The sequence below is a fragment of the Oncorhynchus kisutch genome, linkage group LG8 (genome assembly GCF_002021735.2).
Source record: "Oncorhynchus kisutch isolate 150728-3 linkage group LG8, Okis_V2, whole genome shotgun sequence".
Classification (NCBI taxonomy): Eukaryota; Metazoa; Chordata; class Actinopteri; order Salmoniformes; family Salmonidae; genus Oncorhynchus; species Oncorhynchus kisutch.
This window is the reverse complement of record NC_034181.2, coordinates 40,768,047-40,795,103: the sequence shown is the minus strand read 5'-3', so window position 1 is coordinate 40,795,103 and position 27,057 is coordinate 40,768,047. Positions and strand designations below refer to the sequence as shown.

General features: G+C 42.3%; 1 protein-coding gene across 2 annotated transcripts in view; it reads left to right on the top strand.

Annotated features, from left to right (window-relative positions):
• The first annotated feature begins 15,996 nt into the window (after positions 1–15,996).
• fam222aa (family with sequence similarity 222 member Aa) overlaps positions 15,997–27,057 on the top strand; it is a 78,698-nt gene continuing 67,637 nt past the window's right edge. Inside the window, exon 1 of one of the 2 annotated variants that reach the window (XM_031830382.1) lies at positions 15,997–16,941. The gene's annotated coding sequence lies outside the window, so the exon portion shown is untranslated. The remainder of the gene's footprint in view (positions 16,942–27,057) is intronic. The other variant, XM_020489547.2, reaches the window with a different exon arrangement.

Below are 27,057 nucleotides of genomic sequence, written 5' to 3'. Positions count from 1 at the left end.
CTGGAGGTCTTTCATTACCTCAGCAGCTCCCTCCACTCTGCTCCTCCAGCACCTGGACCATTGAACCATAGACGACGAGTGGCGACATCAAAGGAAACAAATCTCCTCCATTTAATTATACCTCCAATGCTGTTCCGCCTTAAAAACACATCGGCCTTTCCTAGCTGTAATAATCTGCCCGAGTGTCATACAAAAGCAGTGCTATTGGGACGCCAACATGTATGGGATTGGTCACTTTAGAGTGGCGAGGTGCGGTTAGCACCAACACCCAACTATACAATCATGGACACATTGTTGTGTGGTCACGCCAAATGGACAGTGACTGTAAAAACTAATGTCGGGTGTGAACGAGTACTTTTGGAGGAGGCGTGTGTGTGCACGTATGCTTGGGCAGAGAACAAACCAAACCCCGTTTGAAGAGTGCACAGCTCAAAGGGCTGGAGAGGCAATCCGAGAAGTTCACAGGGGAAGAGGGGAAATTGCCTTGAACCTCAAGGTGTATGAAAGTGCAATTTGTGTCCCATCTGTTCTGCTTCCCTTCCATTAGGTGAGAGAGTGCATTAGGCCAGAGAGGAGAAATGCCCACGTTAGGGTCCTCTGGGTATACAGGAGCACTCCGACATTTCATTTGACACAGGTTAGTCTCTTTTTTTATTGATTATTTGGAGCTTAATAGGCTGTTCTTTTTTTCCAATTCCGTTTGAAATTTAAGATAAAAGTACAGTACATTTTTAGGTTGAGGAAATGTTTCAAGAGGTAAACTTTGTTCCTGTAAGAGAGTGTGAGTCTAAAAGAGGAAGTAATGGAGTTGTGGTAAAAAATGATTCCTTTACTCAATTGGCCACCTATGGGGAGAGGTGGGGAGGGATAAAAACGGGATACAGACCCAAGGCCTCTATTGTCAAGAGTCCTTCTGTAATATATATATATTTTTTTAAACTGTCCCTCTCACAAGACAGTGCACAGTGGCTCTATTGGCTTCCTTGACTCCGTGTCCTTTCTTCAGATGGATTTGCATGGCAGAAGCCAGGAGGGAAGTGTGTTGCCCAGGCAACAGATTGCCTCCATTTGCAGTTGGAGCAGAGGTGTTACTAGAGAAGCTGAAGCCCATGGCATGGGGAAGGAGACAGGCCCCAGGGGCCACATTTGTCAGAACCCAGAGAATAGAGGACAAGTGTATGACACTGACAAAAGGATGTTGGTCCTTTGGTGACATTTCAAATGAAATTGGGTCCACATCTCTATGGGAACAGCATTTAAGACAGTTTGTATTTTGGTACAATGTTCCACTTAGAGAACCAGACCAACAGGCCTACTTAGGTTGAGTATATTTAAAAGTATCTTCTGTCACTATAGATTCATTCAATTTAAAAATACATCAAAATGGAGAATCATGTTGCCCCTTGGATGCACTCATAAATATTTCAATCCTGTGACAATCCAATCCAATCCTGTTGGCTTCAGTGAGCCGCAACCAAAGATTTCCATACAATGTGATATATTCACCTTCATGCAGTAAATCACCATGTCCAAGTGAATAAAAAATATATATCTTTGAGTCAAGGCTATTTGCATATTCTCTTGCAACATTATGGCATCGCAACGGAAACGTAACTAACCTCTGTGTTCTGTAAGGTGAGTCACACTTTTCCGAAGAACCCAATTAAGAGGAGGTATGGAGCGGGCGCAGACCCCACGACCCCTACACCGGGGGTATTAGTGAATCATAATAGCGCCTTTCATGGAAACGCTCGTCTCGACAAATTGATTTCCAGGTGTGAAACACTGAGCTTCCCCAGGAGGTTGCAACACCTCAATTCGTCTTCACACATATGTGACGCTGTGAGAGGGCCGGCAGATGCCCTTCACATAAAAAAGGGTTTACTAAAATAACTGGAAGAGTTTCTTCTAAATTTGGAGATTTATTTCCAATAAATATACAAACACAAAAACAGGCTTCAAAATAGCAAAGAGTTAAAATGGTAAAAACAAAGACTAAAAGATTAAGACCAAGAATAAAATAATCATCTTCACTAGTCTATCCTTGCTTACCTCTCTTAGGTGTAGCTCATTATCTAATTTAGTGGGAGGGGCCTACAATTACCTCTTCAGCCAAAACTAATTCAGATACAAACACTCAGTTACTAGACACTACCGTAAAAATCACTAACTATCAGGCCTCCCGAGTGACGCAAATGTCTAAGGCACTGCATCACAGTTCTAGAGGTGTCACTACAGACCCGAGTTCGATCCCTGGCAGCCACACAATTTGCGTCCTAGCGTCGTATGGGTTACGGGAGGGTTGGGCCGGCCGGGATGTCCTTGTCCCATCATGCTCTAGCGACTCCTGGTGGATGGCCGGGTGCATGCATGCTGATTTTGATCGCCAGTTGTACGGTGTTTCCTCCGACAGATTCGTGCGGCTGGCTTCAGGGTTAAGTGAGCTGTGTGGCTTGGCAGGGTCGTGTTTCGGAGGACGTACGGCACTCCACCTTTGCCTCTCCCGAGTCCGTACGGGAGTTGCAGCAATGGGACAAGACTGTAACTACCAATTGGGGAGAAAAAAAGGTTAAGAAGTATAAAGATTTTTTTATTTATTTTTTAACTAACCAAAATATATTTTTAGAGGGTGATGATGCTTGATGCTGCTGCGAACCATCACAAGTATATCTTTGTTGATGACCCAGGCTTCAACCTGGCCAAAACTCAGCGCTGTGGGCGCTAACGGGCGACCGTCCAAGTGCTTGGACAGCGTGGGGGAAACATCTCCATGTGCGCAGCTATCTCTGAAGATGTGTGGTAGAAAGTAGGCCATTACTTGGATCCTACAACGCTGCACACCTCATTGTGCTTCTCAATGAAGTTGAGCAGGCCCGTCAAGGTGAAGGGGTAACCTGTGTCATTATGTAGGACTATGTCAGGTCCCCCCCCCCATGCAGAGGTGGTTCAAATCAAATCAAATGCTTACTTACAAGCCCTTAACCAACAATTCAGTTTTAAGAAAATACCTAGAAAACAAAAGTCAGCGATAAGAATAACAAATAATTAAAGAGCAGCAGTAAATAACAATAGCAGGGCTATATACAGGGAGTACCAGTACAGAGTCAATGTCAATGTGAGGGGGCGCCGGTGTCAATGTAATATGTACATGTAGGTAGAGTAATTCAAGTGACTATGCATAGTTAATAACAGAGAGTAGCAGGCATGGTTTCAGGCCCATCCACGATTTGTGACCCACTACCTGCCCCCATAGTCTCCTTTCCTCAACCCTATTGAGGATATTATTTTCATCATAGAGTAGGAAGGTGTACGATCGCCATCCCCATGAGCTTGCCACACGTATCTTGCATTGTTTGCTATTGGATTAACTAGTTAAAATGACTAAATTGAAAAGATATCATGTTGTGTTTTGGTGATTAATTGAAACCTATGTTCTCATTACATTTCACAACAAACGTATATTTTTGTATCAATGGTTGTGTGTTGAGTGATGTTTATAATCCAAATGAATGCACATTGACAGGTTTTGAATGAAAGACTGGCTGCGTTACAAGTGTGACCATTTCGGAGTTTTGTACTAAGAGTTGTGAAAATAGTCCCAAAGCGATTAAAAAGTCAACTGTAAATATGGGGCAATGTTCAAGTGAGGATTTGTCCTCATCACAGGCACTAATGGTGAGGAAGAGAAATGGATGTGAAATAGAAATGGGGGGGGGGGGGGTTGTGGATGATTAGCACCATGGTCTACACAGAGGAGAATGCATATTCCGTCCCTCTCCTGCCAGCTGTGAAACAAGTGGCGTCGAAATTGAATAATGCAGTCTGCGAGAGAAAGAAGTGGGATTTGCACACAAAGACTGACTGACAGATGGAGAGAGAAAGCGCTAGAGAGAGAGAGGGGAGGCAGCCAACCTTTAACAGAGCCAGGGGGAAGAAAAAAAAGACAGTCAAATGGCAAGATAGATTAATAGATTGGCAGGGTCTCGTAGAAGACAGGATAATAATTCACCAGGAAAAGAGTGATATTTTGGGGTCAGAGACAAGAGACAAGATGGCACCGACAGACACAGTCGCCCGGTTTCTAGCTCCTAGCCATCTTTGCAATATATATATTTTTTTCTGACAATATTTCATTTAGAATGCTTTTTGTATTATTACCTACAGCCGAAAATAACTTTTGGACATTCGATTGGCAGTCACTCACCAACAATTAGACCAGAAATATGACTTCCCTGACCTGGATCCTTTGTTTTGGACTCCCGGAGGCTTCCCCATTCATCCTGGGTGCTACACCAAAACGTAGACGTAGAAGAGGGTTCCTAGTCCGGCTCAGGTGTCGAGCAAACCATCCACCGCTTCCGAGTATATAACGTTCAGTCCCTGGACAACAAAGTAGACGAGCTCAGGGTGAGGATCTCCTTTCAGAGAGACAAGGGACTGTAACGTATTCTGTTTTCAGATACATGGCTCTCTCCGGAAATATTGCCCCCATTCATACCGCCAGCGGGGTTCTCAGTTCATCATGAGCACAGGGAAAAAAGAACAGAGGTGGAAGGGTATGTCTCATGATTAACATCTCATGGTGCTATTGTGGTAACGTACAGGAACTCCAGTCCTCTTGTTCTCTCGATTTAGAATACTACACCATCAAATGCCGACCGAATTACCTCCCGAGTTCATTTTATTTGGTCATTTTCACTGCAGTGTATATCCCCCCCCAAGCCGACACCCCGACAGCTCTCAAGGAACTACACTAGACATTGTGAAAACTGGAAACCGCATATTCTGAGACCACATTAATCTGGGGACTTTAATAAAGGAAATCTGAGTAAAACACTCCCGAAATTCTGTCAACACTTCTGTGTTATGTGTGGCGAGAACACGCTTGACCATTGTCGCTCTCCCTTCCAGGATGGCTACAAGTCCTCCCTTCAGCAAATCAGACCACACCTCCATCCTACTCCTCCCCGCTATAGGCAGAAATGTAAACAGAAAGCACCTGTGGTAAGGTCTGTTCAACGTTGGTCTGACCAATCGGAATCTATTCTTCAAGACTGTTTTGATCACCTGCACTGGGAAATGTTCTGGGTTGCCTCTGAGAATACACTGACTCGGTGACTGGGTTCATCAGTGGTTAGAGGATGAAACTGAAAGCGCAAACCACCACACTTAACCCCGGCAAGGTGACTAGGAATATGGATGTGTACACACAGTCCAGCTATGTCCTCCATAAGCCAATCAAAGAGGCAAAATGACAGTACAGGGACAAAGTGGAGTCGAAATTCAACGACTCAGACATGAGGTGCATGTGGTAGGGACTCCAGACAATCACAGATCATAAAGGGATAGCCAGCCACATGGTGGACACCGATGCCCCGTTCACAAACAAGCTAAACACCATCACCTGCTTTGAGGATAACAACACAGACGCTCACGAGGACTGTGTGCTTCCAATCATGGTGGCAGACATGAGTAAGACATTAAAACGTGTTAAACCTCACAAGGCTGCTGGCCCAAACGGTATTCCAAGCCGCATCCTTAGAGCATGTGCAGACCAGCTGGCCGGAGGGTGTATGGACATATTCAATCCCTCCCTATGCCAGTCTGCTGTCCCCACTTGCGTCAAGATGTCCACCATTGTTCATGTACACAAGAAAGCGAAGGTAAATTAACTAAATGACTATCACTCCGTTGCTCTAACTTCTGTCATCATAAAGTGCTCTGAGAGGGTAGTTAAGGATCATATCATCTCCACTTACCCGACACCGTAGACCCACTACAATTTGCAATACTGCCCCAACAGATCCACAGATGACGCAATCTCCAATGCACTGCATACTGTCCTATCCCACCTGGACATCCATCTGAGTTTGAATCCCCCCCTGTGAACCTGGGTCCTAAACTTCCTGATGGGCTGACTGCAGGTGGTGAAGGCCGGCAACAACACCTCCGCCATGCTGATCCTCAGCACAGGGGCCCCACAGGGGAGCGTGTTCAACCCCCTCCTGTACTCCCTGTTCACCCATAACTGCGTGGCCAATCATATCTCAGACTCAAACATCAAGTTTGCTGACGACACAACCGTGGTAGACCTGATTACCAAAAACAAGGAGACAGCCTACAGGGAGAAGGTGAGAGCCCTGGCGGAGTGGTGCCAGGAAAATAACCTTTCCCTCAACAAAATGAAGGAGCCGACCGTGGACCACATGAGATAGCAGAGAGAGCACACCATCATCCACATCGACAGGACTGCAGTGGAGAGGGTCAAAAGCTTCAAGTTCTCCTCCAGGAATTTGGCTTGGCCCCTAAGACCCTCACAAATTTCTACAGATGCACCATCGAGAGCATTCTCTCAGGCTGTATCACCGCCTGGTATGGAAACTGCACTGCCCGAAACTCCAGGGCTCTCCAGAGGGTGTTGCGGTCAGCCCAACGCATCATTGGGGGCATACTGCCTGCCCTCCAGGACATCTACAGCACCTTGTGTCACAGGCAGGCCAAGAAGATCTTCAAGGACCTCAGCCACCCAAGCCACGTTCACCCCACTACAAACTAGAAAGCGGAGACAGTATAGGTGCATCAAAGCTGGGATCGAGAGACTGATAAACAGCTTCAATCTCCAGGCCCTCAGACTGTTGAACAGTCATCACTAGCCGGCCTCCACACAGTACCCTGCCCTGAACCTTAGACACTGTCACTAGCCGGCTAACACCCGTTTCTCTACTCCGCCCCTTAGTGACTGCTAACCTATGTACATAGAGTCATTGAACACTGGTCACTTTAAAAATGTTTACATAATGTTTTTCTCACTTCCTATGTACATACTATTTTAATCATTGCTCATCCTATATAGCTACTCCTGTACACACCTTTTCATATACTGTCCATACCCAAGCCAGTGGCAATTGGTGCCGTTTAAGGTATTAACAAAAAAAATATTAATGAGCATGGCCTTATTTCTATTACAATATACAGTGCCTTGCGAAAGTATTCGGCCCCCTTGAACTTTGGGACCTTTTGCCACATTTCAGGCTTCAAACATAAAGATATAAAACTGTATTTTTTTTTGAAGAATCAACAACAAGTGGGACACAATCATGAAGTGGAACAACATTTATTGGATATTTCAAACTTTTTTAACAAATCAAAAACTGAAAAATTGGGCGTGCAAAATTATTTCAGCCCCCTTAAGTTAATACTTTGTAGCGCCACCTTTTGCTGCGATTACAGCTGTAAGTCGCTTGGGGTATGTCTCTATCAGTTTTGCACATCGAGAGACTGACATTTTTTCCCATTCCTCCTTGCAAAACAGCTCGAGCTCAGTGAGGTTGGATGGAGAGCATTTGTGAACAGCAGTTTTCAGTTCTTTCCACAGATTCTCGATTGGATTCAGGTCTGGACTTTGACTTGGCCATTCTAACACCTGGGTTTTGTAACTGCACTTGTTGTTGATTCTTCACAAAAAAATACAGTTTTATATCTTTATGTTTGAAGCCTGAAATGTGGCAAAAGGTCGCAAAGTTCAAGGGGGCCGAATACTTTCGCAAGGCACTGTATACTGAATGTATACTGATGTATACTGAATATACAGTGCTGAGAAAAATAGATAAAATAATGGCAGAAAATGTCGAAGGTTTAAAAGATTGGAAAGAAGAGCAGGAAAATAAAGGGAGAGAGGGGCAATTGTGGTAAAGATGGTGAGCGTGTGGATATTACACAGAGCAACATAGTTCCAGTTTTAGGGAGAAAGAAAAGCGAGGGAAACACCCCTCATTCTTTTCAGAGAGAAAAGAGGCCAATTAACTTCTGAACTCCAGGGTCGTGTTCATTAGGCACTAAAACGGAAGAATACAGTCGTGTTCATTAGGCACCAAACAGAAGAAAGCAGACTGAAACAGGGAAGGACTACCTGAACTTTCATTTTCCATTTCAAAATATCCATTTAAATATTCATACGGTGTGTCCTAATTAGCATGACCAAGCTCACCACGTAACAGAGGTTTACAGCTGTTTCTAGACAGTGGGATATGATGGAAGGAAAATGAGCACCTGGCTCTCCGTTATCCAAAAGGCTTCATTTTGTCTCTTTTTTTAGAGCAACATCAGCTGAATAGCACACAATCACTCTGGGAGTCAATTATATCCTGTGAAATGGGAAATGGACTATTTAATTGTACAGACCTCCATCCTGTAACCCTTTCTAATTGCATGTTGCTTGTTTGAACTGGGTCCCCCCTTGTGTAGTGATTGCATGTTTCTTTTCTGCTCTGGCTCTTCTACTCTCAACCCGCAGGACCCTGATTTTAGTACCCTCTCTCTGTCCTCATTCATACTTTGTGTACTTCATTTCCCGAAGAACCACAGTGTTTTTGCCCAGCTACCAGAGCTGTTCATTGGGCACCAATCCACCCCCCCCTCCAGGTGTCGTCCATCTTCCCCATTATCCCCTGTGAATTTATACCTGTTTTCTCTGTTTGTCTGTTGCCAGTTCATCTTGTTTTGTCAAGTCAACCAGCGTGTTCTTCTGTGCTCCTGGTTTTTCCCAAATCTCTTTTTCTAGTCCTCCCGGTTCTGACCTTTGCCTGCCCTGGCCTCGAGCCTGCCTGCCGCTCTGTACCTCCTGGACTCTGACCTGGCTTATGATGTTTTGCCTGCCCCTTGTTTATAATAAATATCAGAGACTCTAACCATCTGCCTCCCGTATCTGCATCTTGGTCTCGCCCTGTATTGTTATAGAGGGACTACCTGGGACTTGTCCAATTAGAAATGTTCATTTTCTCGTTGCCAAGTGATAAAAAGGTGTCTGTTGTGCACCTTAATGAACACAATGATGTAAAAAAAATAATATTCAAATCTATTTTTGCTTGTCACATGCTTCGTAGACAACAGATGTAGACTAACAGTGAAAGTGTCACGCCCTGACCTTAGAGAGCCGTTTTATTTCTCTATTTGGTTAGGTCAGGGTGTGATTTGGGGTGGGCATTCTATGTCTATTTCTTTGTTGTTTTTGCCTAGTGTGGTTCCCAATCAGAGGCAGCTGTCTATCGTTGTCTCTGATTGGGGATCAAATATAAGTTGTCATTTTCCGTTTGGGTTTTGTGGGGTGTTGTTTTCCGTTTACTATCTGTGCCTGACGGAACTGTTCGCTTTCGTTTTTGTATTCGTTATTTTTGTTTGAGTGATTCTTGACAATAAAGATCATGAACACTTTCCAGGCTGCGCTTTGGTCCACTCTTCCTTTTGACGACGAGCGTTACAGAAAGTCTTACTTGCAGGTCCTTTTCCAGCAATGCAGAGTTAAAGATAAAAAGTCAAATACATAAATAGTGACATGATGAATAAATAAACAGTGAATAACGAGTACAAGTAACTGACTATGTACAGGGAGTTTGTGAGCATTCCGTAGATGTAGCACTGAGCATCAGCTAGGATACCAAAGGAACCACAGATGTCATCCTAGTCAGTCTTCTGGCTTCATTCGGCATCATGAAAAAAGGCTGAAGAATCGATATACTGTAACAGTGACATTAGGGGCATCATTTCAGAGATTGGAATGAGCATGCAACAATGTCTCCATCATCATCATCATCATCATACAATGTTCACTACTGAAAATGTTTGACACCCAGTGATGATGCTTTAGGAGGACAATTCCTGCAAGCGATGTCGTCCAACCGAAAGGATAATACACTACTCGGCAGATATTTAGAAGTATGGACGGGAGTCTAACCCTCATAGTCAGTCGTTCCACTCTGAACTAGGACCCTTTGTGAGGAAGGAGACCGAGGAGAAAGTATTAATTTGACTTTCATGGAGAAGGGTGTGTTGTAGTGTTCTAGAGAGAGAGAGAGGTTGTCTCGAATGTGATTAGCTGTCTGGTTGAAATTAAACACAGGCCAATCATGAAGCCAGGGACAAAGTAGCCCATTGTCCTCCACATCCCCTGCAGATCTCTCTCTCCCTCGCTCCTCTGTTTCTCTGTCTTTCTCTGACAGCTTTTGTTCCGCCTATCATCTCCAGACCCTGTCCTTTTTTTAGAGACAGACAAACAGAAGAGAGAGAGGGGTGGGGGTGGGGTGGGGGGCAGTGGGTGAAAAAAGGGAGCACTCAAATCCCAATGGCTCTGGGGGGCTGTCAGAACTGATAGTACTCTATCACTTGCGAACGGAGGTGCAAAATTGGGCAGAGCCGAGCGTTGCGCGAAGCAAAGGATGATGGTCCTTCTGTCCACTGGAGCCTGACTGACAGAGATGGAGGGGAGACAGAAGGAAGGAGGGTGTCTCCAGCCGAATCTCCAGGTGTAACTACAAAAACTCCTCCATAAATCACCAATGTAGTTAGAAAAGCTAACAATAGCGCTACTGAATAAAACACCTATAAAGAAACTCACTATTAATAATAATAAATAACTGGTAATGAATTCTCAACATTCTATTCTGTTTATTACATTCATATTACATTTACTTTGTGTTCTAGCATATCCTACCATTAGTGTGTTATTTGGGGAAGACAGCAAGAGTAACAGCAGTAATTGGTGACAAGATTTTGCCAGGCTTCTGTATGAGTATGCTGGGTGTGATGGACAGCCCTCTTACCTGTCACACCGAGGTATCGGGGAACAACGGCCTTGTCTAAGAGGAGAGGGTTAGCGAGGCTACCACGGCTTTCACAAAGAATAAACAGAGTTTGCTGTGCTGTTGGCAAGACCGTCCAAAACAACTGTTGTCATTTTTGACCCTAAGCCACTTCACACTTCTATGTGTAAAATACCCAGGACAAGTCCACTCCACTCCAAACTCTAAACATTTGAGATGATGACAGAGCTTCCTGAATTGTGTCATAAAGTAGTTTACCTAATGCATGTACAGTGTTTACACATTATTGTACAGACAGAGCAGCTATAGGGGAAAGGTTGTGCTTGAGCACATCTACATGTGAAATGTAAATATACTGTACATAACCATATCACATACAACTGATGCATCCCGTTGCGTTGTATTCACGTGTAAAAGCAGGAAACCTTTTCTCAGTGCTTTAGTTCTGAATATGACATCCATGTGGTTATGCCGTGACAAAGATGAAAGCCCAGCTCCTGTTTTACAAGTGTAGAAAGGCCGTATGACCTTTCACACCTCAGGCGAGAGGAGTCACACTCGGTCTGACCTTCCCACTCCTCTTTGGTGTGCTGCTGGTTTACAAGTCAAGTCACAGGAAAATCACGTTGGATTCCAGACAAATACATGTCAACTTTGTGTCATGAATATTACATCTCAAATAAAGTCATTCACACAATGCATACAGCTACGTATGTATTCCTTTATATGCATGGGAAAGAGTTGAAAGACAGAGCGCTGGAATAGCCTGGGACAATTTGACCCACTATGTCAGTCAAAAACTTCATGAACAATTAGGCATGACATTTGAAGTTGAATATCTTACAAAATGTCATTCTATTTGAGAATCTGTTGATGATTGACCCTGGAAACTTTACATATTTTGTGATCTAATTCTACAGTAAGCAAAATCTATTAAAAAAATATACACCGAGTGTACAAAACACCTTCCTAATATTGAGTTGCCCCTTGCCTTTTGCCCTCAATTCGTTCCGCAAGGATGCTGGCCCCTATTGACTCCAATTTCTTAAAATTGTACCTTTATTTAAATAGGCAAGTCAGTTAAGAACACATTCTTATTTTCAATGACGGCCTAGGAACAGTAGGTTAACTGCCTTGTTCAGAGGCAGAACAACAGATTTTTACCATGTCAGCTCGGGGGGGGGGGGGGGGGGGGATCTTCGATTTTGCAACCTTTCGGTTACTAGTCCAACGCTCTAACCACTAGGCTACCTGCCGCTCCCCACACCCCAATGCTTCCCACAGTTGTGTCAAGTTTGCTGGATGTCCTTTGGGTTGTGGACCATTCTTGATACACACGGTAAATTGTTGAGGGTGAAAATCAAATCAAAATCAAATCAAAATGTATTTGTCACATACACATGTTTAGCAGATGTTATTGCGGGTGTAGCAAAATGCATGTGTTTCTAGCTCCAACATTGCAGTAATATCTAACAATTCACAACAATGCACACAATACACACACTACACACAACCTAAAAGTAAAAAAATGGAATTAAGGAATATATAAATATTAGCAATGTCGGAGTGGCATAAACTAAAATATAATATAATAGAATACAGTATATACATATGAGATGAGTAAAGCAAAAATATGTGAACATTATTAGTGACAAATCCCAGGAGCGTTGCAGTTCTTGGCACAAACTGGTGCGCCTAGCAGCTACTACCATACCCCTTTCAAAGGTACTTAAATCTTTTGTCTTGCCCATTTACCCTCTGAATGGCACAAATACACAATCCATTGTCTCAAGACTTTAAAATCCCTTGTTAACATGTCTCCACCCCTTCATCTACACTATGAAATGGATTTAACAAGTGACATCAATAAGGGAGTATAGCTTTCACCTGGATTCACCTGGTCAGTCTATGTCATGGAAAGAGCAGGTGTCTTTAATGTTTTGTTCACTCAGTGTAAATGTGTGCACACTAATACTGTACCACACCTGCATCCTGGATAAAGCCATATTATGGTGAGTACTTTTCATCAGTGCTACAGTAATTTCCATCAGTACTTTCCATCAGTACTTAGTTATGTGTTCTTGGTTTCCAGGGAATCGGTAGTTGATTTACCCTGAGCACCCCCTAGCCATGTCACACATGGTCTGGACACATAAATGCATCACTGTTTCCAGAATCTGTCCCTAACCAGTTTTTGCAGCTCACAAGTCGTCTATAGCCTACCTCATCCCACTGGGCACAGACGTCATTTCATCATCTAGTTTTGATTTACATTTGGTTGACTTGTCAACTAATGTGAATTCAACATGAAAACAACAAAAATGACACCATGTCATAGGATTTAGGTTAAAAATACAAAATTCCCTTACGTTGATGACTTTTTGCAAATCCAATCAACTTTCCACTGTGATTAAACGTCATCACATTTAATTTTTTTGTTGTTGAAATTACATGGGAAAAACGTTGATTCAACCAGTTTTTGCCCAGTGGGATCCAGTCTTATCCATCCACACCATCTTTTTCAATCTGACACTTTTTTGCCTTTGCCCCCACCCCTGTCTACCGTCCTTTCCCTGTCACCACTCCACCCCCACCTCATCATCCACCCCTGTGTCCTCTAACCACTTGACACCTTTTCAGATTCATCCCATCATTTGGCAGACAGTGTGTGTTTCACCAGTGGGCCACAATACAGCAATCCCAGCGCAAATCAATGGCAGATAAATCAATGCTATCTCTTTTTTTCCATGCCTCTGCTGCCATAAAAATATTTTCTGTTACTTTGGTGTTTGAGAAGACTTGAATTTCGCTCAATTAAACCCCAGTTGACTTTGCCTGGGGAGCAAATTGTAACAGGGCGAGGCTTGTATCTGAGTAACAGACAGCAAAATCCCTGCCAAAGCTTAGACAAACACTATTTATGAGGTGCCCCATGACAAAAAAGGAACTGGGACTTGTGTCTTTGGAGGTTAGATTTACTCTCACTAATGTTATTGCAAAGTTGATATACAATTGCCGAGTCAAAGATAGAAGTTCGCTCTTGTGAAATAATGTCTCTCTTATATTTTAATGAGACTAATCTTGATAAAAAATGGTAAACAACAGCCACCTCCCTGGATTTACAGTAGTGGCTTATCCAATATTGGCCAAATGGCCACCCAAAAAATTCAAATAGGAAAATAGCTGTAGCTGTAACAGGCCATTTCGGATCAGTAACATTTAGGGAGAAAACAACCGTTACCAGTGCATTGCATGGGGGAAGTTTTACTTCCAGGTCTCTTGGCAGGGAAATGTTCAGTGGGATCTGCTAGGCCTATCATCAGGCCTTAATGGCACAGATATCATCGGGAATCATTTCCAGCTGATGCACAAGCTCAGACATATTATTTTGAAACCTATATTTAATATAGCTGCACAGAAAATGATCCACTGTGATATTGTGCTTGTCTCCTGTATAAATAATCCATTATTTGTACGTATGTGCCCTCATGGTACCTTGGGGGATTGGAACAGCTAAGTGTTTTCACAACGCAGTTGTGTCCATTCTTTGGCGTATTGGGCGTACTCTAATAAAACTGAGTAAACATGCTTTGAATATTTGTTGAGAATTAACAGTTGAGTCATCTGCTTATCAGCTAATCAAATAGCTTGCTTGCATGGGTCGCTCGGGCACAACAGTGCTCTGCTTGAGTATTTTTCAATTTCTAAGATATTGAGTTGATTGACTGGCTGTATTCAATGTACACTGTTCGTCGAGATAGGATTGTTTCTCACCAACCAGACAGATCCTTCAATAAAGAAAGCGCATGACAACTGGAGGGTGACCAGAAGGGGAGAACAATAAGAGCCCACCCGCTGGGCAAAAACTGGTTGAATCAACGTTTTTTCCACATCATTTCAACCCCCCCCCCCAAAAAAAAGTCCATGTTATGATGTTGAATCATTGTGGAAAACTGATTGGATTTGCAAAAAGTCATCAACGTAAGTGCATTTTGTATTTTTTTCACCCTACTTTTAACCAAAACCCAATGACATGGTGCATTTTCTTTGTTGATTTCACTTCAAGTTAACGTTAGTTGACAACTCAACCAAATATAAATCTAAACTAGATGTTGAACTGGCATCTGTGCCCACTGAGCAGTGACTAACTACCTAGAGGATGATACCCAGAGAGTAGTGTCCAGTGTCTCAGACCACATAAAAGACCACATACTGTATGTATTCTCCAAAGAGATGTGACTTTTTTTTTGCCCACTGAGACTAGCATGAAAGTGCAAGTCATACAGAGTATTTTCAAGGGAAGGGCCAGGACAGCCAGTAACATAGCATGGAACTGCCAGTGCAAGAGGGGGATTGGTGAGCAATCAGATAGGGCAGAATTGATGACCTGGCTCAGGATGGATTTCTAGAAGAGCGGGCTGCCACAGCGAGGTAATACTTTCAGGCTCTTATCGGCACTGGCATAAGCTGAGGGCTGCATCACCCACTTCCCAGCGTCAGCTTATTATGAGAGGCCATGATGTGATTGCCTTGTACTGCTTTTGTGTGTTCTAGCAGGGTCTGTATGTGTGTGCCAGGCTGCCGGCTGGACAGAGTGCTTGTGGAGATGCCCTCACGTCACTCACCGCAAACTCCATGTAGCTCCCTGTATTCATTGTGATAGTTTCCTAAATGTGGAATGCATTTTTGCAAGCAGAATTCCAATGATGGATAGACTAGAAGATGTTGGGTTCAAATTCAAGTGGACAGAGTAAGTTATTTAATTTACATATTCATTGTGGATGCTACATGTAATAAGATGTCTTAATTAAAGTATTTTTAAAAAATGGGAAAGGTTAACAGACGGTTTTTAATTGTGGGTTGGGTTGCTCTCTCCCATGTTGCCAGGCTGTGCCTATTTAGTGCTCACAGCAGCAGGCTCTAGCATTTGTTTGAAAAATTGTGAAAACCATGAGGAGAGTCTGTTACATATATAGGCTTAATGTAATAACAGTTTAAAGCACACGATATACCTACATTTACTCTATATGGCTTCTCCTTCGTAAATTAGAAGACCCTTATCAGGGCTTTATTATGCCTATAATAAAGAGAGAATGGTCAATCCTTGTATTCCGTTTATTATAGGACCTGTAATAAACGGATTCACGTTTCTTATTTACAATGTGCAATCGAGGCGCCTACACTGAATCTCTGCATTCTAGGCAACTAGTCTACTAATTTCATTAAATTGGATAGATTTTCCGCGAATAAACAACGTGGTTTCAATAAAGACGCCTGGACGCTGACAGCGTCACCGTGGTAACAATCCTCAATTACCAATGATAGGCTAACCCGTGCAAACGTTTCAATTCCCTCAGTGCAATGATTGGTTGGTGGGCGGTCTGAAGAGCTGGGAGAGTCTGCATCGTTCCGGTTATTGTCAGTTTGGGCAGCTCGGCATACGGAGAGGACCGCATCTCGAAGCGCAGTGAGCTGCCTAAAACAGACTAACATTATCGATATCGCTTGGTATTTAGATGAAAGAAATGAACAACGCAGAGGAATGTTTAGAGCTTGTTGTTTTGTCACCTCAATTGGAAATCGGAGTCTGTTACCGGGAGGACAGAGGTTTCTGATAGGCAGAGAAAGTGTTTAAGACGAAAAGAGCTTCATCGCCAGGATTTAATTGCGCCTATTCATTTATTTCCAACAACTGCATTTGTTTCAAAGCCAAGCTTTGGAATCTGTCCGGTTACTCGGTGCCATAGACTACGTTGAAACATTTTGTCTACTTGACAAATCCAGATTGATTAGACTAAATAGGGGAAACACTTTGCCTATAGCCTAAACTATATCAATTCTTTTGGATTGACAATTCTGTTTTGTGACAAGGCTTTTTTGGAGATATTATCCAGGAAACGAGGAGAAGAAAGAACACGAAAGCGGATCATTTTGACAGGCTACTTTGTTTCGGAGGGCGAAAGGTTGACTATGCTTTGCGTTAGGTGAAACCACCGTTTAACTGGAGAGATTGACACGCAACGCTCCTGGAGTTGCCGACCTGTTATTTTAATACGCAGTCGTCCAGTCCAGGAAACGAAACGTATCAGTTACAATATTGTTCCTTGACAGAAAGAGCAATTATCTTAACTATTTGGTTTTTCCGGTTTGGAATCCGATTCACTCTCTGAATGTTCACGGCACTGAAAAGGGCAGAATAAACTGTATTGCTGATCAACGACGAGTGGTTTTGGAGAGTGGGATGAAACGTTTTTGATTACTCTCTGGACGGCAATGCTCTGAAGCAGACTGCTCAGCGCCAGTTAACCTGCATGGGATTCTAGTCTGCAATACGAAACAATTTATGGTAAATATGTTCCCCTTTCTAACTAAATCTTCACCTGCCAAAACGATATCGGCCTAGTAATAAATTCATCGCTTGCGTAAATTTGGGATTTTGTTGCAGCCTGATTAATGGCAGCTTGGGTCATTTGGCGACATGTCCGCATATCATAATTGATGGATAGAGTGAAGGACAGCACAGTGTATAACAATTGATGGCTAGTGTTGTAAGAAAATAGAATGAGGATGTAAAATGCTCGGTCTATGGTGCACAGATGTTGATAGGATTCTGGGATAGGATAGGCTAGAAAACCTTTGTGTTCATGCATAGTCTAACCTACAATAAAGGAAGCGTTGTAAAAATCGATGTCAGTTACTGAATGGCTTTAGGATCTGCTTTGATGTGTAGTATTTGGTATTTCAAGGATTGGGAGCAATTAAATATATTGCCGGGAAGTGGGCTATGCAAGGCACTGGCACAGTAGGCTCAGAATTAGGGTGTGAAATTCCTTTCTGTATGCCTCCATGCGTCATATAATTTTTAATCAGCCGTGGGTAAATATAGTTTCAAAGGAAATTAATGATTTCCCCATAAGTGTAACTGGCGCTGCGTTTCTGTAAATAGTTAATGTCATACACTGATGTTGATCAGAGCTCTCCGATGTTCTCTTCCTCAAATGAAAGAGCATCACCAGTGATTAATTCCTCAGAACTTTTTCAGCTGGTCCTTGTAGCCTATGCCTAGTGTTACCGGTAGGCCTACCACTGTCCCATTCGATGTAGATATGAAGTAGAAACTATGCCAGAGTACATGTGCCGAAGAACAGTTTCCAAGACTAAATCCGCAGTTTGACTATCTCTAATCTAAATGCGGAAATCGTCCGAATGTTTCAGATAAAAGCAATTGTTAATGATGATTAAAAAAAATGAAACAGCTGTGCTGCGGTCATAGGTTTTGAGGCGGAGCTGAGTAGGTTTGCCAAAGTATTACATACATTTTGATAAATGTATTCATAGGCTACTATTTCATCCCTCAACACAAATATAGGCCTAGTCCCCGATACATCTATAGATGCTAGCCAAGCCTGCTGGCCATTCATTCTATCAGTTAGCTGGGTTGTTTGAGATGGACCCATTTCTTTTGCATCTATGGATGCGAGCCAGTCCTCCTTTCTAAATGGCAACGCTCTGACAGTGGCTTGCAGAAGTGTTCACCCCCTTGGTATTTTTCCTATTTTGTTGCCTTACAACCTGGAATAAAAAATATTTTTTGGGGGGGGTTGTATAATTTGATTCACACAGCATGCTTACCACTTTGACGATGCCAAATATTTATTATTGTGAAAGAAACGAGACTAAAAAACAGAACTTGAGTGTGCATAACTATTCACCCCCCAGTCTCAAAGCTCTGGAAGACTGAAACAGATTTCCCTCAATTTCCCTGTATTTAGCGCATCCATCATTCCTTCAATTCTGACCAATTTCCCAGTCCCTGCCGATGGAAAAACATCCCCAGAGCATGATACTGCCACCACCATGCTTCACTGTGGGGATGGTGTTCTCGGGGTGATGAGAGGTGTTGGGATTGTGCCAGACATAGTGTTTTCCTTGATGGCCAAAAAGCTCAATTTTAGTCTCATCTGACCAAAGTACCTTCTTCCATATGTTTGGGGAGCACGTTTGGCAAAGACAATGTGTTTGCTTATTTTTTTTCTTTAAGCAATGTCTTTTTTTTCTGACCACTCTTCCGTAAAGCCCAACTCTCTGGAGTGTATGGCTTAAAGTGGCCCTATAGACAGATACTCCAATCTTCGCTGTGGAGTTTTACAGCTCCTTCAGGGTTATCTTAGGTCTCTTTCTTGCTTCTCTGATTAGTGCCCTCCTTGCCTGGTCTGTGGGTTTTGGTGGGCGGCCCACTCTTGGCAGGTTTGTTGTGGTGCCATATTCTTTCAATTTTTTTAAATAATGGATTTAATGGTGGTCTGTGGGATGTTCAAAGCTTCAGATATGTTTTTTATAACCCAACCCTGATCTGTACTTCTCTACAACTTTGGCCCACCTGTTTGGAGAGCTCATTGGCCTTCATGGTGCTACTTGCTTGGTGCTATGCCTTGTTTAGTGGTGCTGCAGACACTGAGGCCTTTCAGAACAGGTGTGTTATTTATTTATATATATTACTGAGATCATGTGACAATTAGATTTAGTCAATGCCACTCCAACATCGCTCATCGTAATCTATCTATCTAGCTTAATCCGTTCATTTAATTTTAGGTTGTATGTATTGTTAGATATTACTGCACTGGTGGAGCTAGAAACACAAGTATTTCGCTACACCCGCAATAAAATATGCTAACGTGTATGTGATTTTTTTTATTTGAACTCATTGGCCAGAATGCCAAGCGTCACGTCTGGAGGAAACCTGGCACCATTGAATTATGGTGGGGGTAGGGATTGGGAGACTAGTCAGGATCAAGGGAAAGATGAACGGAGCAAAGTACAGAGAGATCCTTGACGAGAACCTGCTCCAGAGTGCTCAGGACCACAGACTGGGGCGAAGGTTCACCTTCCAACAGGAAAACGACCCTAAGCACACAGCCAAGACAATGCAGGAGTGGTTTTGGGACAATCTCTCAATGTCCTTGAGTGGCCCTGCCAGAGCCCGGACTTGAATCCAATCGAACATCTCTGGAGAGACCTGAAAATATCTGTACAGCAACACTCCCCGTCCAACCGAACAGCTTGACTGGATCGACAGAGAGGGATGTGAGAAACTCCCCTAATACAGGTGTACCAAGCTTGTAGCTTCATACCCAAGAAGGCTCGAGGCTGTAGTCCTTGCCAAATGTGCTTCAAAGTACTGAGTAAATGATCTGAATACTTAAGTAAATGAGATATTTCCGTGTTATTGTTAATACTTTAGCAAAAATGTCTAAACCTGTTTTTGCTTTGTCATTAGGGGGTATTGTGTATAGATTAAGGAGGATTAAAACAAATATTTAAAAAGTATAATAAGTCTGTAACGTAACAATTTGGAAAGTCTGAATACTTTCCGAATTATGCTGATTCATAATTTCGACTAGCTGAGGAAAGATGAGTCTTGTCCTGACGCTACATTCTCAGTAGGACAGTGGAGATCGAATTTCAATATTGGAACAATGTTGCAAAATATTTGTCAGGGGACAGTCTGTAACGTTTCTACAAACCCCCATTGTGGCGACAGTCTAGGGTCTAACAGCTGTGTCAATATCCTCGACACTAGCTTCTCTGACATTATTTAAGTGTTAATGCCTGTGTTTGGAGGATCTATTGACACGGGTGCTGTTAGACCCGTTTATACAACGTGTTACCAACACATTGACATTTTTATAAATGTTATTTTGATGAATTTATTCATACTATTTATTTTTTTATGCTCTAATTACATTGGTAACCAGTTTATTACCGCAATAATGCACCTTGGGGGTTTGTGGTATATGACCAAGAACAGCCCTTAGCTGTGGTATATTGGCCATATACCACACCCCCTTGTGCCTTATTGCTTAATTAGAACGTGTTGTAAACAGCAGGTGCTGACAGGAAATATTTATATTATATTTTGTTTAGGATTTAACATGGGGACCATTAGGACACGCACACACGCCAGAGGCGGCTGGTGGGAGGAGCTATAGGACAGGAATTGAATCAATGGAACGGACTCAAATGCGTTGTTTCCATGTATTTGGTTCCATTCCAGCCATTACAATGACCCGTCCTCCTAATAGCTCCTCCCACCAGCCTCATCTGACACACACCACACACACACGTTCATCTTCATAGACCAGAGGGGGGGGACACAAACCCTAATTTAAGCAAATAGTTATTTTCCCAATGTGGATATCCTGGAGTTTGTGGCTAGCTAATACTCCTGGATAATCCATTTACAGACAACTTCAGGCCTTAGATACTTTAAGCAATCTCTGCATTTTTTCAGTGGCTGGATAGTGGAGTAGCCTTCAGTTGAGCACAGTGAAGGTTTCCCTTCCCTCGCTTGCTCATTGATAATCTAACATGGGGCCCCTCTACATCCAGGGCCAGGCTCCTAGTGTCGCTAGCCCTGTGCGGCACCAGCTATAGCATAGCACGGCGCCTGTTTGCTACTATTGAATAAAACATTGGGTGATGTACGAGGCCGAGGCTTCACCTGAGGGGGCAGAGCCGCCTCATTTACTTCCTCCACTCGGCGTCTATGACCCGCTGAGCAAATTGTGTTCATATTAGCGCTGCGGCTGTTCTTCACTGAAAACAAATAGTCTCCCCAGCATAATCCTTACCTTAACTCAACATGATGGTTGGGGATGGTAGCTGGGGAGGATGGGGTTAGCTACTGGTGCTAGAAGGACAGCCTAATATGTAGGCTAGGTCAGTGATTTACCTCTTGGATTTAGTTTTTTTTTTGTTTTTTTTAACAAAATATCATGACTCATACTGGCTCTGAAGGCTGAAAATTAACATGGTGGCCTTAAAGTGTTTACTTAGGAATTGGGATTTTGATAAAGTATCCTGACATATTTTTCAAAAATAAATATCCCAGCTGATTGTTTTTACTGTCGTAATCTCATTCAAAGGATTCTAAATCCATAAAGAAAATAACTAACCCAAGGTTTCTATTGTAATTCTTTTATTTTTATGAATTCAATGAATCCTTAATTGAAACCATCACAAAGAAATCTCCCTGCCCCTGTTGGGCTAAAATGCTGAGGGATTGGCCTGGAGAAATGTAACCACACTCAAAATCATAGACAGTACTATGGATTAATGCACTGGCCATCAATGGTATTAAATGTATAGTTTGAACCATGTTTTGAGGCTATACAGTGTTTTGTTTACATTTAAGAGAAACTGTTTTGGGTTCTGAATCGGTACAACAGTTACACTAAGCGGTTGAGACATTTATATTCTTCAAGAATGAATTGGCATACAGTGCCTTCAGAAAGTATTCACATTCCTTGACTCTATCAGAATAAAATGTATGTTACAGCCAGAATTTTAAATTGATACCCCATAATGTCAGTGATTTAGAATGATTTTTTAAATTTTTTATGACTACCTCATCTCTGTACACCACACACAATTATCTGTAAGATTTCTCCACAATACTAACCTAGTTCACAGTGAAAATAATGAAAGCCCGTGCAGAATAAAAATATTCCAAAACATGCATCATGTTTGAAACAAGGCACTAAAGTAATTCTGCAAAAAATGTGGCAAAGCAATTCACTTTTTGTCCTGAATACAAAGTGTTATGTTTGGGGCAAATCCAATACAACCCTTTACTGGGCATCACTTTCCATAGTTTCAGGCATAGTGGTGGCTGCACCATGTTATGGGTATGCTTGTAATTGACTGGAGAATTTTTCAGGATAAAAAACTTAATGGAATGGCGTGACCCACAGGCAAAATCCTAGAGGAATACTTGGTTCAGTCTGCTTTCCACCAGACACCGGGAGAGTAATTCAACTTTCAGCAGGACAATAACCTAAAACACAAGGCCAAATCTCCACTGGAGTTGCTTACCAAGAAGACTGTGAATGTTCCTGAGTGGCCAAGTAACAGTTTTGTCTTAATTAAATCTACTTGAAAATCTATGGCAAGACCGGAAAATGATGGTCTAGCTATAATCAACAACTAATTTGACAGAACTTGGGCAAATGTTGCACAATCCCGGTGTGGAAAGCTCTTAGAGATTTACACAGAAAGACTCATAGCTGTAATCGCTGCCAAAGGTTATTCTGCAACGTATAGACTTAGGGGTGTGAATACTTATGTAAATGAGATATTTATGTATTTAATTTTCAATACATTTGCACACATTTCTAAAAACATGTTTTGATTTTATTATGGGATGTTATGTGTAGATGGGTGAGGAAATAATATTATTATTCTTTTCAGGCTGTAGTCGAGGGCTATGAATACTTTCTGAAGGAACTGTATATCATTCATTTATACAGTAAGTCCAAAAATGGATGTAGAAACTAAGGATTCTAGCTGTGGTCGAATGATCAAAGCACTCTAGTGGTCACACGGGTGGAATGTTATTAATATTTTTCATAATGAATCAACATTTATTTTTTAAACTCAACGTCCGGTGTTTCTATGTCAAATGGTTTTGTTATATTTCAGTCTTCTGTAATGTATATAAAGTGTAATATTGGGATGCAAACTCAAACTTTTTTAATACATTTTAGCTATATATCTGACATGGTACAGGTGTCTATTTTTTTAAAAGCCCTTAACCGTGTGTTTGAGGTGTATACTTTTGTTTCCAAGTAGATTTGTTTTAAGACAACCAAGAAACACTCTGTGTGACCCTGATTTAGCCCTGTGCAGTAAAAGGTTATGGCGGTTCCATCCTAGGTAAACTCGACACTACACCGGGTAAGTGCAATAAGACGAGCCTATCTTTCAAAGTCCATCTTTGTTTTTGATTAATTGCCTCCCCAAAACCATCTAAAAAGCAGAACAAACCTGATGCCGTTGGCTGAGCTTTCAACAAGTATCCTTCTTAACGTGCACAGAATTGTGGTTGAAGGACTGATTACATTTGAGTAAGATATTAAAACAGAAGTTATACTAAGCAAGCCCAGGCACTATTTCAATTTCCAACACTGAAATATTATTTGGATTTGATTGATAGCCTTGGTGTGAATGCACTGTACTCCTTGCTTATGTAAACTGCAGCCATGTGAGAATTAGTAAGGTTGGCTCATGAATATCTTTATAATAGCTCAACTTTAATTTCCTGTTCTATGTATTCATCTTTTTTATATCCCACTATGGTTTGATTGTCTAAATGCAGACCCAGAGGCAACAAAACCCAACTAGCTCAACGTGTGCCGTGCCACTGCAAACATACCTTGTATGATATATATATATTTAAATCCTCTGCTTTGGTTTATCTTCAATATAAAATGAGCTTACTGTGCCCACGTAATTATTTGTGATATATTTACAGCAACGCAATAGCACATTTGTTTTCCAGATCGAGGTGTTTTGATTTATTCTGTATAGCCTATATTTTGTATATGAAAGTAAAGGGAATGAAAAGCAGCGATCCTATCTTCATCCTGTGGCACAGCTTCCACAACCACTGACAATATTAAGTTGCTTCTTTCCTTCCAGGAAATACATTTAGGCAACAAACAAAAAAAATGTAATGTGACACATGGGCATTTGGGAGTTAGGTCCATGAACCTTCTCTCTCAAGGGTGTCCAAACGGCATCTCATTAGATATTGATCAAAGAGTTCCTCGTGCGGGGAAGTTAGTGTACTGTATATATTTGCGCCGAGACTACACTGTGCACAATTATTTGTGTTAACAATTTCCATATGAATGAAGGAAAGATGTTCCCGTGAGCGTTGGTTTGTGTTACAAGCAGCCCTGTATCGTTTGCCATTTTGAGGTACAGGTAATATGCCATATGCATATTAGCAAGGATGGAACCTGGGTGTAGTCTGTCTCAAGTGGCTCTATAGTATCTTCAGTGACACTATTTCTTCCCCGGTCTTGCTGCCTTAGCACAATACCTTAAATACCATTTTCTTAAAGAGGAAATGGATCGGTCGATGTGGCTAGTTCGTACTGTGTTTTCAAACAATGTAAGGACACAAAAAGGGAGGAGGTTTGTCTCGCCCGCTTGTGAAGATTAAGGAACGATCGATCCTGTGTTACCGTTTACCACGTTCCAGGCATGTGGTTTTGACATGCCTTGGGTCTTTAATGAGGCTGAAATGATTGTTGTTAAAGGATACGGTTAACGCTGGACCAGAACTATGTACATGAGTCATGACAACATCTCATGTCCTAACAACGGAATTCTATTTCATTTGAATTTGTTACCAAAGTTTGTACCACATCAAATCAAATGGACAGAAACCCGGCCTGAAACCCCAAACGGCAAGCAATGCAGGTGTAGAAGCACATCTATCTACACATCAGGTGTAGAAGCACATCTATCTACACATCAGGTGTAGAAGCACATCTATCTACACATCAGGTGTAGAAGCACATCTATCTACACATCAGGTGTAGAAGCACATCTATCTACACATCAGGTGTAGAAGCACATCTATCTACACATCAGGTGTAGAAGCACATCTATCTACACATCAGGTGTAGAAGCACATCTATCTACACATCAGGTGTAGAAGCACATCTATCTACACATCAGGTGTAGAAGCACATCTATCTACACATCAGGTGTAGAAGCACATCTATCTACACATCAGGTGTAGAAGCACATCTATCTACACATCAGGTGTAGAAGCACATCTATCTACACATCAGGTGTAGAAGCACATCTATCTACACATCAGGTGTAGAAGCACATCTATCTACACATCAGGTGTAGAAGCACATCTATCTACACATCAGGTGTAGAAGCACATCTATCTACACATCAGGTGTAGAAGCACATCTATCTACACATCAGGTGTAGAAGCACATCTATCTACACATCAGGTGTAGAAGCACATCTATCTACACATCAGGTGTAGAAGCACATCTATCTACACATCAGGTGTAGAAGCACATCTATCTACACATCAGGTGTAGAAGCACATCTATCTACACATCAGGTGTAGAAGCACATCTATCTACACATCAGGTGTAGAAGCACATCACATCTGTTTATATCAAGTCTATATCACCCCCCAATATCGCTGTCTTTTTTGGCTACTGATATCAGCCGTCTCCCTTCTTGTTTCCCTGTTTGAAATTGGGCCTAGGACCCACTCATTTTTATTTTAGAAATCTGGTGAGAGAAACAGAAGACATTGGCTCTTTTTGGATGTAAGAGTGCAGAGAGAGAACATTTTTTGAGTCTTGATTGTGTACGCCACCCTGCAGTGTCTCCACTGGCTGCCGTGTGTTGGCGAGCTGGTTTTGTTCCCAAAGCCTTATTATATGTCTGTGCCTTGAGGTCATCTCAAGACGTGATTACCTTGCCTTGGACTGTGAAGGACAGGTTGGTGATGTGCCCAAACAAGTGTTCATCCACTGTAACCCATAGGGATTGGCAGGCAGTGGGCTTTTCTTCAGGATCAAGAGTGAAACTATAGCATAACTAACACATCCAACAGTACGGAACCAGGCTCAGTTGACACTCTATTCCTACTCCGTGATAAGCTAACCAGTTCTCAAAAAGGGTCATATAGAAGCCTAACACACAGAACGCAGTTATGAATTTAAGGTACAAGGTGGAATCTCCCAAGAGATCCTTGTCCCCAGTAAGGATAGTTATGTGAATCCTATACGTTTCAGGTTTGCACAACGAAGATTAATAGGCTGAATGAAATCACCTCAGCTGCTGAGGCGGCAATACAGAATATTGCTAGGTTCATAACCAATCGAGCTGGAGTGAAGGAAGGACGTGTTGCCGCCAAAAAAAACTTTCCAACAAAGAGGGAGAGGATAAAACAAATCTGACAAGCTCTCCAACCGCAAATTTGTTCTCCTTTAAAAACGATGCCTCTCTGGCCTTGCCTCATGGTAACATTGATTTGTCATGTGTGACAGTGCTGGCTGCTCTCAAATCACCCTGGTGATGACATTGATCTCAAGGATTGTGAGCGGGGGGACCATGGAGACACGGCACAATGATAACTCAACTCAAAAGCTCAATGAAGCCACCTCAACTTCAGCAGTGCATTAAAAAGGCTAAATAGCAATTATTTTCCTTCTGGGGGTGTGCTTGAGCCAAAAGGGGTTCTTTACACCTCGGCATTGCGTTGAGGCCTTGGATATGATTAGAGCCATTTATTCCCCCAGAAACCTATGTGTGTCTTGGCCTCATCAACAATTATGCATGAAGGAAGCTTTTGATTCGTTGTGGAGGCTTGGATGCCGTTTGATTTGCTGTTTTGTGTTATCTCCTGAACTCTTTATCGCCAGTTGTTTCCATGCCAGAAGCAGCAAGGGATGTTTTTTTTATCTCCTGCGAGCGTCTGATTTAATCTCTTTCCCCCCCCAATGCTGGTGTACTTTAATCTGGAACGGGAACTATCTGATTCTCCTCATTTATTGAGGAAGATCAAACTATAATGCAACAAGGAACTGCATCTCATCCTAATCTCCATCTCTGTTTTGATTTTGGTCAGTTGCCC